At 40.4% G+C, this 12,382-nt stretch overlaps 1 long non-coding RNA gene across 4 annotated transcripts in view; it reads right to left on the reverse strand.

Annotated features, from left to right (window-relative positions):
* Positions 1-221: 221 nt before the first annotated feature.
* The window catches only part of LOC142483598 (uncharacterized), a 64,812-nt gene continuing 52,651 nt past the window's right edge, over positions 222-12,382 (reverse strand). For 3 of the 4 annotated variants that reach the window (XR_012797398.1, XR_012797399.1, XR_012797397.1), the window contains 2 exons: positions 2,520-2,675; positions 222-1,264 (listed from right to left, as the gene is read on the reverse strand). This is a non-coding gene — a long non-coding RNA (uncharacterized LOC142483598). The remainder of the gene's footprint in view (positions 1,265-2,519; positions 2,676-12,382) is intronic. The other variant, XR_012797400.1, reaches the window with a different exon arrangement.

Consider the following 12,382-nt stretch of genomic DNA (forward strand, 5'->3'; position numbering starts at 1 on the left):
TCCACCAAAAAGACCCAGGTACATGCTGGGTACATGCTGCAACATTTCAGTGACATTTCTGCAGAGACTAATGGCCCATCAGATTAACACAGCAGGGGTCCCTGGCAGTCTCATTCCGTTTGAATGGGACTGCCAGGGACCCCCGCTGTTAATTCGATGGGCCATTAGTCTGTCTGCAGTAATGTCACTGAAATGTTGCAGCATGTACCCAGCATGTACCCAGCATGTACCTGGGTCTTGTTGGTTATTGACTCAGATTTGTTTTAGAATACTCGTCTGCACTACAGTAGATGGTGCAGTAAATGTAACAGAAAATAGTAAAGCAACATGCATGATTTTTTTACAATAAAAAAAACAATGTGTTACACTATATTTAGTTTCATTTTATGAAAGCTTTGGTAGTTTTCCTAAGGAATCATTAGAGATATCTGTACAGTATACCTTGAATCTGTCATTGTTTGCAAACTCACAAACAGGGGTTCATTGATAATGAGAAGTTTATTGCAAAGTATGATCATACACATTCAAAAGTATATAATACTCTCTGCCAGGGAGTGTCCAAAACAGCCTTTTATACATTTTTGATTCCTTTGTTCAAAATAGGTTACCAGGCAGAATATACTAACCACTTCTTAATTCTGAAACCAATCATCTTACAGATCATTAAAACCTGGTTAAACTGACTTGAAACAGGTCTCTATAGAAACCAGGTACAACCTTACACCAGGAACGTGGGCGTAAACTACAGACACAGTCGTAAATCTACTGTGAGCAAAACACATTCAAACCACACACTCACTCTTACACACAAAATGGAGACTGAAAACATAACAGAACATTGCCTTCAATCCTGCTCCAGAGACCCCACCCCCCCAGTCCATTTCAGTAATATATTCATTTCAACAGAATACTGAATTCAGCAATATTACTTCCTCAGTCCCTTCTCTTATACTTTTCGAAATCTTCAGTGAGAAATGTATAACTTTATTCTTGGAAAACACGGTTTCCTTTCCTGGTAGATGGTATTTCCTTGATGCAACCCTTGGTCCGGATCCTCAATCCCTTTGAGTCTCATCCTCTCAATATCCATTCGCAATTGTCTTTCCCTCTCCTGACAAGCATTTATTTATCATTGGATCATTGGATCATTGGATCTCATCAGGAGGGTATTGTTGCATAAGAGAGGTTTCTGTCTGTTCTTTACGTATATCTTCTTGGAGGGGCATGGAGGGAATGACTTGAGCGGTCAGCTTGGTGATCAATCCTTTAACACAAGAGATAACAATGAATATGACGACAAACACACACACATAATCAGTCCTTGCACCAGTTTCGCTCCCAATGATCTAAATCATGTGCCTAGTCTCAAGTCCCAGCTACATATTATCTTCAAAGTGTCTTCCAATTTTGACATTATTTTTTTTTATCCCTTGTATCATGGGTAATATTAGCCATATTGTCAGGTTCATAAATACAACACTCTACTCCCACCATTGCACAAACATTTCTGCTCTTACAGTTACATTCATTTTTACTGTACAGGAACCTGCCTTTCCTGGACTGAGAATAAAATCTCCTGGGCTATTATAAAAATTCTGTAATTCTCCAGTAGTATTAAATAGATCACAATACATAAATAGTGTAATTGCATTTGATATGCCTACATATATCATAGTCGAGTTTGATTACCTAGACTTGGGTAATCTGAACAATCAAAATAAACCCCTTGCCTATATCATAACTAAATATCTCCGTGCGTCTATATCACTGAAAACAAGGAAATCTTCAACGGAATAAGCAAAATTTTCACACATACTATCTCTCTGATCTTACGTTTGATGTGAATATTTGTACGCATCTTCTGAATAGATATAAAGTACTATATTAGGGGTCTATCTAACTAACTTATAATAAAACCATTGCCAGTTCATCTTTTCTATATAAATGGTTATAAACACATTGAATCTTGACATAGCCTTTAATTTTAATAGGCATGCGTATATAACTCACTCCTCCTGTGGCACTTAAAAATAAATGTACACAGATATAACAAAATATAATATTAATACTGAGGGCTACCCTATATGCTAAGCCTAACAACACATTTCACTCATCTGCTATCTCCGGATCCCCTACCTCACATAAATATAATAGAATGTGGAACTCTTCTATTTTCGCAATTCTTTAGTTTAGTCACCAGATAAAAAAAAACAAATAATAATAATACAAACAACCCCTAATAATAATCCAACCAGGATCCACTGATCTGTTTGGTAGTTTCTGGTCTGAATCCTAAACTATATATTAGTATCTAAAATATAAAACATAGAAAAAATATAAGGTTAGTATACAATAATTCAGCTATGATGAATATAAGAAGATTTAAAGTTCTTATTCTTTTGATTCTTAAAAATAATACTAGTATAAGTGTCTGTTAGTTCTTTAAAAACTTGTGTAAATGTCTTTGAGGGGGAGACAACTTTACAACGAGTCACATGGACACAAGGTGAGCCCACAACCTTGACAGCTGTATTTGTTATAAGCAATACTTGGTACCGGCCCTTCCACCTGGGCTGTAATGCGTGTTTTCTTTTAAACGATTTAATCATCACCCAGTTTCCAGGCTCGAGTAGGTGCTCTTTCAGATTCTTGAATATAAACTGTACAACTTTGACCTGTTCATTGAGAAACGGCAAAATGTTTTATTAGTTGCATACAATACTTGCTAATTGTTTCATTACAAATAACATGGCCCTTAATAATTAGTTCCTTTGAACTACTGATACTTCCCATAAGTGTCTCAGAGTGAGATCATTTATGTTCCTCTGTTTGAGTAAATATTATATTATCTAAACCTAGGAATAAATTCCTGTAACCAATTCTTTACCACTGTCTTAGCGTCCGCATATAGACAGGGGTAGACCTTAACCCATCCTGAGAACATACAAATCATAACCAATACATGTTTAAAATACAAACTCCTGGGTAACTCAATAAAATTGATCTGTAGATTACCAAAAGGGCCTCAGGGGCAAAGATTAATTTATCTGCGAGGGCTTGATAGCTTTGCCTACTTTATATTGTCGAAACAAAATTGTGTCACTGTCCAATTATTTCCGGACCTAACTGTATATATGTGTGTGTGTGTGTGTGTGTGTGTGTATATATATATATATATATACACACCCCTTGTACAAAAGTGCAGAATTTGTGAATACATAAAATATTTATTTATTGTAAAGAAACAAACAGAAAAATGTTTAATAAAAAGTAACATGAGACTGTGGAATTGTATCGAATTAATTACAGTGCAATTAATATTATAACAACTGTTAATGAATATTAATTAAATAAATCACTAGAGCCAGAGCCAAAGCCAGCTGAATTTTGGCAAATCCAGGACCCTAAAATATTTTAGAAGTAAAACCGAAACACTAGAACGAGTGGAAATGTCTATTTAATGCAACGAATATATTTTGTTCATACATCAATTTTCAGCTATCATTGATTCATATTAAACAGGTACAGTAGTACGAAAAAATGTGATCTAAAGGTACATACAAAAATGATGGATTTGTAGTAGAGGAAAAAGTATACGGACACAAGAAAAGCAGACGAGTGGTCAATTCCCTTTAAAAATTAGAATGTACAGTGCCATATTTCCTTTTTAAAGGTTCTTTTGTTATTCATATACAAATGTTGCTCTACTAGCAATAACACCTTGCTTTTATGTAACCAATACCTGAATTGTACAAATAACCTAATTGGCATTTTACTTATATGCAAGTGGTACAAATTCAGGATTTTTCTCGTTAGTCAAAATGAAATAAAGCCAATATTTTAAACACCAAAGAGCTAAATATGCATAGGTATTCCTTGAAACAACTACAATAATATGCAAATGATATATGTCATCACTAATTCCTAAGTATGATAGCGAAAATGTACAAAAGGCTTAACTAACGGATGAAGGAAAGAAAGTGGTAACTGACATTTCTAGCTAGGGAATATGACAATCAATAGTAGGGATACTAGCCAAATCCTCTTATGGGCCTGAAAATGCCAAAAGTTTCACAGAGTGTAAACAAATGCCATGTTATGAGGACAGGAGTCTTCAGGGACAGATCTGTTAACCATCACTGGGCATGTTTCATCTCACCGCTCATTTCAAGCATATTAAAGGAAGCTTTGTGTACCTGCTTGCAGACAGGAGCTGGGAATCTGTGGCACAGGAAACCACGGCCTTCCCCTCAGGCTCCGAAACAGATAATGTATACAGTTCTCTCTCTATTCTTCAAATACCTTCCTTAGGGCACTTTGTAGTTTTAATATACACACTTGAATAGCAAGGAAAAGTCAACAGTCGGTCAAAGAGACAGAGGCAGCCTTCCTGCTTATTGCAGAAAATGGAATGCTTTCGAAGAGCCTTGATAGCAGTACATTTTCCAGCTATATTTTAGTTTTGTGCACTTTTTAAGCTTTTTCCTTATTATATTATTTTTTACAGTTTTTAACAGCATTGCATAAATGTATTTTTTTAAAAAGCTGTGTGTGCTGAGCACGCGCATAGTAAGTGAAACTTCTTTATTTTATTTTTTGTCACAGAAATTGTATTTGTGATGGTGATGTTTTTAATTAAAAATCACAATACAATTTCACTTCCAAAACACAAAGACGTTTGACCGCATGTTTTAGCTATTTGCACATCTATATTTATAGTAACTGAATTATTTGTGTCTGCGTGTGTCAGTCAGTGTGTGTGTGTGTGTGTGTCTCTCTCTGTGGTGTGTATGTCTCTCTCTGTGTCTGCGTGTGTCAGTCAGTGTGTGTGTGTGCGTGTCTCTCTCTCTGTGGTGTGTATGTCTCCCTCTGTGTCCTACCTCCCTTCCCCCCTCCTGACCTCCTCCCACCCCGGCAGGGACTGCGGACACATGGGACTCTGTCTGAGTTGCGGGCTGTGTTTCCTGCTGCAGCCGGCCCCCCAGCGGAAGTACAGGACATGGGAGGTGCTCGGAAGCTCACTGAGGGGGGGGGGGGAGAGAAGGCACATCACTCGGGGCGGTGTTCGACGCATCACTGGGGTGTGTGTATGTGTCAGTCTGTGTGTGTCAGTCAGTGTGTGTGTCAGTCAGTGTGTGTGTCAGTCAGTGTGTGCGTCAGTCTGTGTATGTGTCAGTCAGTGTGTGTGTGTCAGTCAGTGTGTGTGTGTCAGTCAGTGTATGTGTATGTGTGTCAGTCAGTGTATGTGTATGTGTGTCAGTCAGTGTGTGTGTCAGTCAGTGTGTGTCAGTCAGTGTGTATGTGTGTCAGTAAGTGTGTATGTGTGTCAGTCAATGTGTATGTGTGTCAGTCAGTGTGTATGTCAGTCAGTGTATGTGTCAGTCAGAGTATGTGTCAGTCAGTGTGTCAGTCAGTGTAAGTGTCAGTCAGTGTGTGTGTGTGTGTGTGTGTGTGTGTGTGTGGAGCTGCGGACATGGCCGTGTGTCCTGCTGCAGCCAGCCCCCGGCGGAGGTACGGCGCCATGGTATCGCTTGCGCGTGCTCAGCACTCTTTCCCCCCCCCCCTCTGGTGTTGCTACGAGGGACGCTGCGCGCCCAAACACCTTCCCCCCCCGCTCCTCCTGTTACTGGACCGGAGCAGGAGCGACAGGGCACGGTAACACAGATGTGCGAGCGCACAGTATCAGTATCAGTGTGTCAGCGGGCGTGGGAGGGGAGCGGCACCGCTGCCAGCCGCTTCTGCGCATGCGCGGCGTCCATCAGCGGCGCCATCACAACTGCGCATGCGCAGCATCTCAGCGGACGTGTGAGGGGTACTGCGGCCGTTAGGAGCGGCGCCGGCGGCGATGTCAGCGGCCATGTGGGGGGAGTGGCGGCCGTTAGGAGTGGCGCCGGCGGCGCAGCATGTGACAGCGGGCGTGTGGGGGGAGCGGCGCCCATTACGTGACGTCATTTCCGTTTCACATTTTCTCCAGTTTTGTCCCATCAAATTTGACTAGGTGCCACTAAAGAAGTTTCACTTCAAAAAGTTTATAAAGTAGAAAGAAAATCAAAACGCCTTTGATGGTCCAATGTATTTTCCTAATTTGCTAATTTCCTAATTTTCCTGTATTTGTCACTCACTAGTGTGATTTTTCAGGATCGACAAAAATGTTGAAAACAAGTCTAAAGCGTTACAGTAGACACTCAGGACGGAGTAGATAAAAAGGACAAAAATAAACTCACTTCAGATCAATCAGATCTTTATATCTCTCCATAGTGTTCTGTTTAATTCAAATGTTGTTTAGAGTTTAAAGAAAAAATAAATGTAAGCATATACTGAGAAAAAACAGTATTTAGGCACAAAATTGCTAAAAGAGAAACGTTTCATTGCCCCTGACCTGAGAAAGGAGCCATGGGCCTGCAACTGTGGGTTTTTTAAATGCAATTTTGTGATTAAATACTGCTTTTTGTGAGTATATGCGGAACATTCTTTTTTTTTTTGTAAACTCTAAGCAACACTTGAATTATACAGATCCCTATGAAGTAGATTTAAAGATGTAAAGGATGAAGTGAGGTATTTTTCCCTTTTTATCTACTCCTGAGTGCCGGTCTAACTCTCATATTCCCTGAATGAAAGTGCCCTGCAGGGAAGGTGCACAATCAGAGCACCAGTAACGGGCATCAGTGATGAACCATTGTAAAATGGCTTGTGCAAGTTCTGTTTTTCTTTTTTTCAGTGCAAATAAATGAAATGTAATTTATTTGCCATTTTAAAAGCTAAAAAATATTCTTAACAAAATTATTTCTTTAAGTTGTTGAAGTCTCATTTTTATTATAGAAATTATAATGTACTAGCACTGAAGTCATTTCTAAGGCTTGTTATATAGTAGGTGCGGGCGCGCCTATGTGAACGCGCGTGCACGTGATGCACACTTTTTGTGTACGGTCCGTGCTGCCGGGAGCGACAGGTTTGTAGTGGTCTGTGTGTTTGTATATGTTTATATGTGTGTGTGTATGTATATGTACAGTATGTATGTGTGTATGTGTATGTGTGTGTGTGTGTACTGTATGTATACTGTATGTGTATGTATACTGTATGTGTATGTACAGTGTGTGTGTGTGTGTGTGTGTGTGTGTGTGTGTGTGTGTGTGTGTGTGTGTGTGTGTGTGTGTGTGTGTGTGTGTGTGTGTGTGTGTGTGTGTGTGTGTGTGTGTGTGTGTGTGTGTGTGTGTGTATTGTGTGAATTATTCATTAATTATATGTTTTTAAAATTAAAAAAAGACACATTATGTAAGAATAAATTATTACCCACCCCTTAGTCCCATAACAAACTTCTAATGACTGAAAAGTATTTTTAAAGTGTAAGATTTTTATTACAGTAAATTAGAACTTAGAAATAAATAACAAAGACTTTGTAGAATAATACAATCTTATAATAATAAAATCTTAATAAAATATTCTTCAACAAAAAACAAAGAATCCCAAAGCTACATCCAATATGACAAATATACAGTGAAATACCTATATATCTCTTGAAAAAGGGTCATTTAGTTAAACCCTTTGGCCAAAGCCTTTTAAGCCTGCAAGCCACTTCAAGGCATGACCAAATATTGCAGGTCCTAACACTAACTGTTTCAAATTCTTATTTACCTCTATAATTAGAGGAAGAATGATCACATTAGATCTGTCCCAGCCAGCTGCATGAAAGGGAACTCCTGTTTTTGTTCATGTTTTTTATGTAGCCGAATAAATTGTTTTTAATATTATTTGGCTGGTGAGTTTCCCCATTTTTGTTTGAAGCGGCAGTCACCTCTACCTAGTTTTTGCTCTACTTGCCTGTTTGATTGAAGAGACGCCTTCGGGGGAATATCAGAGGATTTTTGCAGCAGCTGAGCTTCTCTCAAGCAGCGTCAAGCGGTTACTCCATACCAGACACGCCAGAGTCACAGGGTATGAGTCTTTGAGTTTTATCCTTGTGAGGCTCTTGCAGGCCCACTCAGGGTTTTATACTCATTTATACTTTCTAATATACCTTCATGTGTCTCCTCCTGCCCTCCCCTATTATTGCACAATACCAAGCTGCACTATTTACCTCCACATATGTTCTGTCTATTATACCTAATTTATATCACACCATTTAATGGTGTCTGTCCCCCTGGAGCTCATATTCTGTTTTTCTGTAGTGCTTCTTGTACAGTTTCATTCTGTAAAATAATTAATATAGAAATATAGAAATAGATGACACTGTGCTCCTGTATCAACCGGTATATGAACTGCATGGAACGCATTTGTGGTTCATTGAATTTGGGTGCATGCGCGTACTACAAGTATGTGAACTACCGTTTGGAACACATACAGTATGCGGTTCATTAAATGTGTGCACGATGTAAACTGAATTTACCTTAATTATCCTTTGGTAGAGGCAAAAATTGGGTGGCAGCAAGTTGTAGTTGTGGTTCAACCCGTTGTAGAAGTATAAAGGAGTGTGCTACACATAGTGCCAGGAGTCGTTGTATTTGATTATCCTGTTTTCAGAGGTGGTTGGACCGTACACGTACTGGGGCTGCACATACTCAGATGGGGGCACATAAGTGGGAGAGGATAGAAAAGGTCTATTGAATGGCTTTGTCCCATTGAAATTGCTGAGATGAGATATATCCATCCAAGAAGGGTGAAATGCCCAGAACCCACCAATTATGCTGGTTCATGGTATTCTAATAAAGTACTCAATGCTTAAATCATGTAGAAAACAATTCTTCCATCCTTTTTTGCTGTTGTCATAGAATGGGTACTTGCTACAAATATACTGATAAATCTCAGAGGTTAGCCGTTTATGAGAACTTTCCTGAATGGCAAAATATATCAGACTTATGTAACAAGCTTTCCCCACGCTCGGGGAGATATCACTATTACACTGTGTTTTAGTGCTGCTCACCTGCTGGCTCACAGAAGCGCAGAGTTTCCGCCGGTCTTAATGGGGAAGACAGGGCAGGCTTTTGGAGTGATGGTTGATTCTTTCTCACTGGTGTGGCGCCTCCATCTCCAGCAGGATCCAGGAGTATTGAATGCAATCCCTGCAGGAGAACTCTCTTTCTCTTGCTCCCCCTGATTAACTGCAGTCTCAAGCAGAAATATATATTTTTTGTGACGTCCACACCACGTTGTAGCATATTTTAGTCCAAGATAAAGGCAGGATATGTGGTATTTTCTATGCAGGGGTTTATTTTCAGGGATTAAATCAAATGCTAAAAGGCCCACCGTCCCTTTAAATCAAAACAAAACATAAAAATAACTCCATAGCTTTCGCCTCACTAACTGCATGGCCAGCTAAGCTGGTTCCCAAGCTAAAACATGCCCTGGCATATGCAACAATGTAACACAGTCTCTGCATACAACAATAATGTGTTTTTGCTTATCTGCCAGTCTTTTGAAGCAGATGTCCCTGCTTCAGCACGGCCTTATCCTCCTTCTTCTTAGGGGCACTCAGCTCCACTTGAGCCCAGAGAAACTCATCTGTAGGTCCCTTTGTAACCAGCTTCCGCAGCTGGAGAGCACTTCTATCCCACCTTTTCTCTGGGGAAAACAGTCTCTCTCACTATCTGTGACTATCAGCATGTGCCTCTCTAGCAGCAATCTCTCTCTCACGGCATGACTATTCAGACAAGGCTGATTAGCTTCAGCTTAATTGGCTACTCTAAATATTAACTGTTTGAGAGCTGCAAAGTCTTATAGCTGCCCTATTCTAGCCCCTAGAGGGCAGTGATGGTAGCACTATATACTGTACTATATACTGGGATGAAGCCCACCTAAAGGGTGAAACGCGTAGTGTGTGACGGACAGCAGGTTGAATCTCCAACCATTAATTTTTTATAACGGAAAAAATTTGTGTTGAAGCATATTTTTGCAGATTGTATGTGGATTTGCAGCTTCTTTTTCTGGGTGCATGAAGGACTTTTACTCAGCATTGGTCATACTCCATCATGGACTTACTGCTTTTCAATCTCAGCTGAGTATTTTCCGCATTATTAGTGGCTATTATACCACTTGCACCTGCACATGTTTGAGACTGTCTAGCTCACCGTGGGAGCTAAACTAATGGCAATTCTCTGTGCAGTGCATGTATATTACCTTTGGCACCATTGCTTTATTTTTTACCTGTGCTTGTTTGCTTTGGGTATGATTTTTAACATTTTTTTTCTACCCATTTCCCCCTTCTGATATGTTTAGATACTCTGCATTCTAATATACATATAAGCTTATTTAGCTATATTTCTATTATTTACTCTGAGTTGTGGCATTGTTTTTATTTATTAGGCAGTCACTTTAGAGTTAGCAGGTTTCTGTAACGTTCATGCTCACCACAAACCAGGACCGGACCACGGGGCCGAGGTGGGGATAGATAAACACCGACATTAGACCACAAAGCCGGGTCCGGATTGCGTATTCCGTGGTCATGCATAGCCGGGTCAGGGTTGGAGAAGGCAGGGTAATCCGTAGACAAGATGGGGTCAAGGCAGGTAGCACAGGAGCGATGGTCGAGGTCACAGGCTGGGGTCAGGCAGTCGGCACAGGAGCAGAGTAAAGGGCACACGCTGGAGTCAAGGCAGGCGGCACAGGATCTTAGTCGAGGTCACAGGCTGGGGTTGTTACAAAAACATGCTTCAGCGTAGAGACGTCGGTATAAGGATAGTCTCTTGATGGGGGGTAGTAGCGGAACATCATGGATGGTCCTGGAAGCAGGGTATGCGGATCAGCCAATGGGGCCATGAAGGTATAGCACAGGGGATCCAGCATTTCAGCACAGAACAGCTCTCCCTAGCCGGGTAGGAGCTGTGAGTAGTTGAGGCTTCTGGAAGCAGGCAGAAGGCCACAGAAACACTGAGAACTTCAGTGTAGATGCTTCAGCGTGTTGTAGACGAAGTCTGCCAGGCGCAGGGTACTTTGTCACAGGGGCTGCGTTACAAGAAGGCCAAGTGGGCCCAGCAGCAGTGCTTGTGGCAAGCATAGTTACAGGGAACTATGATTATGCTCAGCACCTTCCTGGGGGAAGGGCTGACTCTAAATAGCCTAGACAGCCAAAAGGGGCAGAGCTGCATAGAAGGCAGCATCAAGCAAACTGCAGTGATTCCAGGAGCAGGTGATTCTGATTGCCAGTTCAGGGAAGGATTTGCTTAGAAGCTCCATAGCCCTGTAAGGATGAGTTCCAGTCAAACCCAGGACCGTATTCCTTACAGTTTCATATTCATGTTTGGTGTATTTTTTCCATTTTCTTACTGGTTTTTAATTATTATTCTATTTTTCATAGGTTAGGAAAGATTCGTTATCCACCTTTTTGTTATTTTAGACATAGTTAGTGTAGCAAATTTACTTTTGTTAATTTATCACAGGTTTAGTTATAATTTTTCTTTTCCTTTTACTTTATTTTTGGAGCTCTGGTTGTCAGTTTTTTTGTAAGTTTTTAACTTTGTTAATGTTGTCTACGGAGTGTTTAATTAAAATTATTTGTATTTTGCTACTCTGTTTTCAGATACTTATGTCATATTTTTTGTATCACGGTTTATATTTGAGTGCTACTAAAGGGATTCTGTTTGTCTTTTGGCTGGAACGCTTTATTTTTCACAACACTGAATACAGCATATAACTGGGTTCACTTCTCTTCCCTACTCTGGATGGTCCCTCAGGAGGCTTGAGGCCCTAAGGGTCTATTCTCTGCTCTTCCCTCATCCTCTGGTGGGATGAGGGGTAGTTATCATACTCCCTTAAGGGAGGGAATAGAAGATGGTCAGAGCCCTGACTCCACGCTCCCTGGACTCTCTCAGGGGAGAGAACCCCCTAAATTTGGCTGTGAAGCCCCTTTTGTAGGGTGGTCCAAGGTCTGAGCCCTGGATTGGGCAGTACAAAGGCCTTAGCCCGCCCCCCCTGTCATTCAAGGGAGCTGCTTACTGCAGGGGAAAACCCGGATTAATCCTAACCCTGCCTGCGCTGGTACCAAGGTTTACTGTATGTGTTAGGCAGGGAAGATTAGTAGCCAAAAAGAATACATGGCTACATTCACATAGCTGTACAGTGGTCTAACCAGTGATTCCTCATTGCATTTCCCTGTCATGTTAAAAACGTTATGAGAAATCTTTAGCTTAGTCTGATTAAAGTATGTACAGTAGCTCTAGCTTTTTTGTTTTTTATTTTTACATTACAAGGTCAGATTGAACAAAGAAAAACTATTTCTCAAACCAGACATTTCTTTCTGTGTTGTTACATTATATCTTGTATAGAAACACATGTGAGATTTTTGGCTGGCGCATCATGGCATGGTAAAGATACTGTATTCAGTGCACCATCTGCCGTTATGCAATAAATTTATCATACAGGTCTCCCACAAAACTTTTATTTTTTTAACGGC

This window comes from Ascaphus truei, chromosome 2, assembly GCF_040206685.1.
Source record: "Ascaphus truei isolate aAscTru1 chromosome 2, aAscTru1.hap1, whole genome shotgun sequence".
NCBI classification, from domain to species: Eukaryota; Metazoa; Chordata; class Amphibia; order Anura; family Ascaphidae; genus Ascaphus; species Ascaphus truei.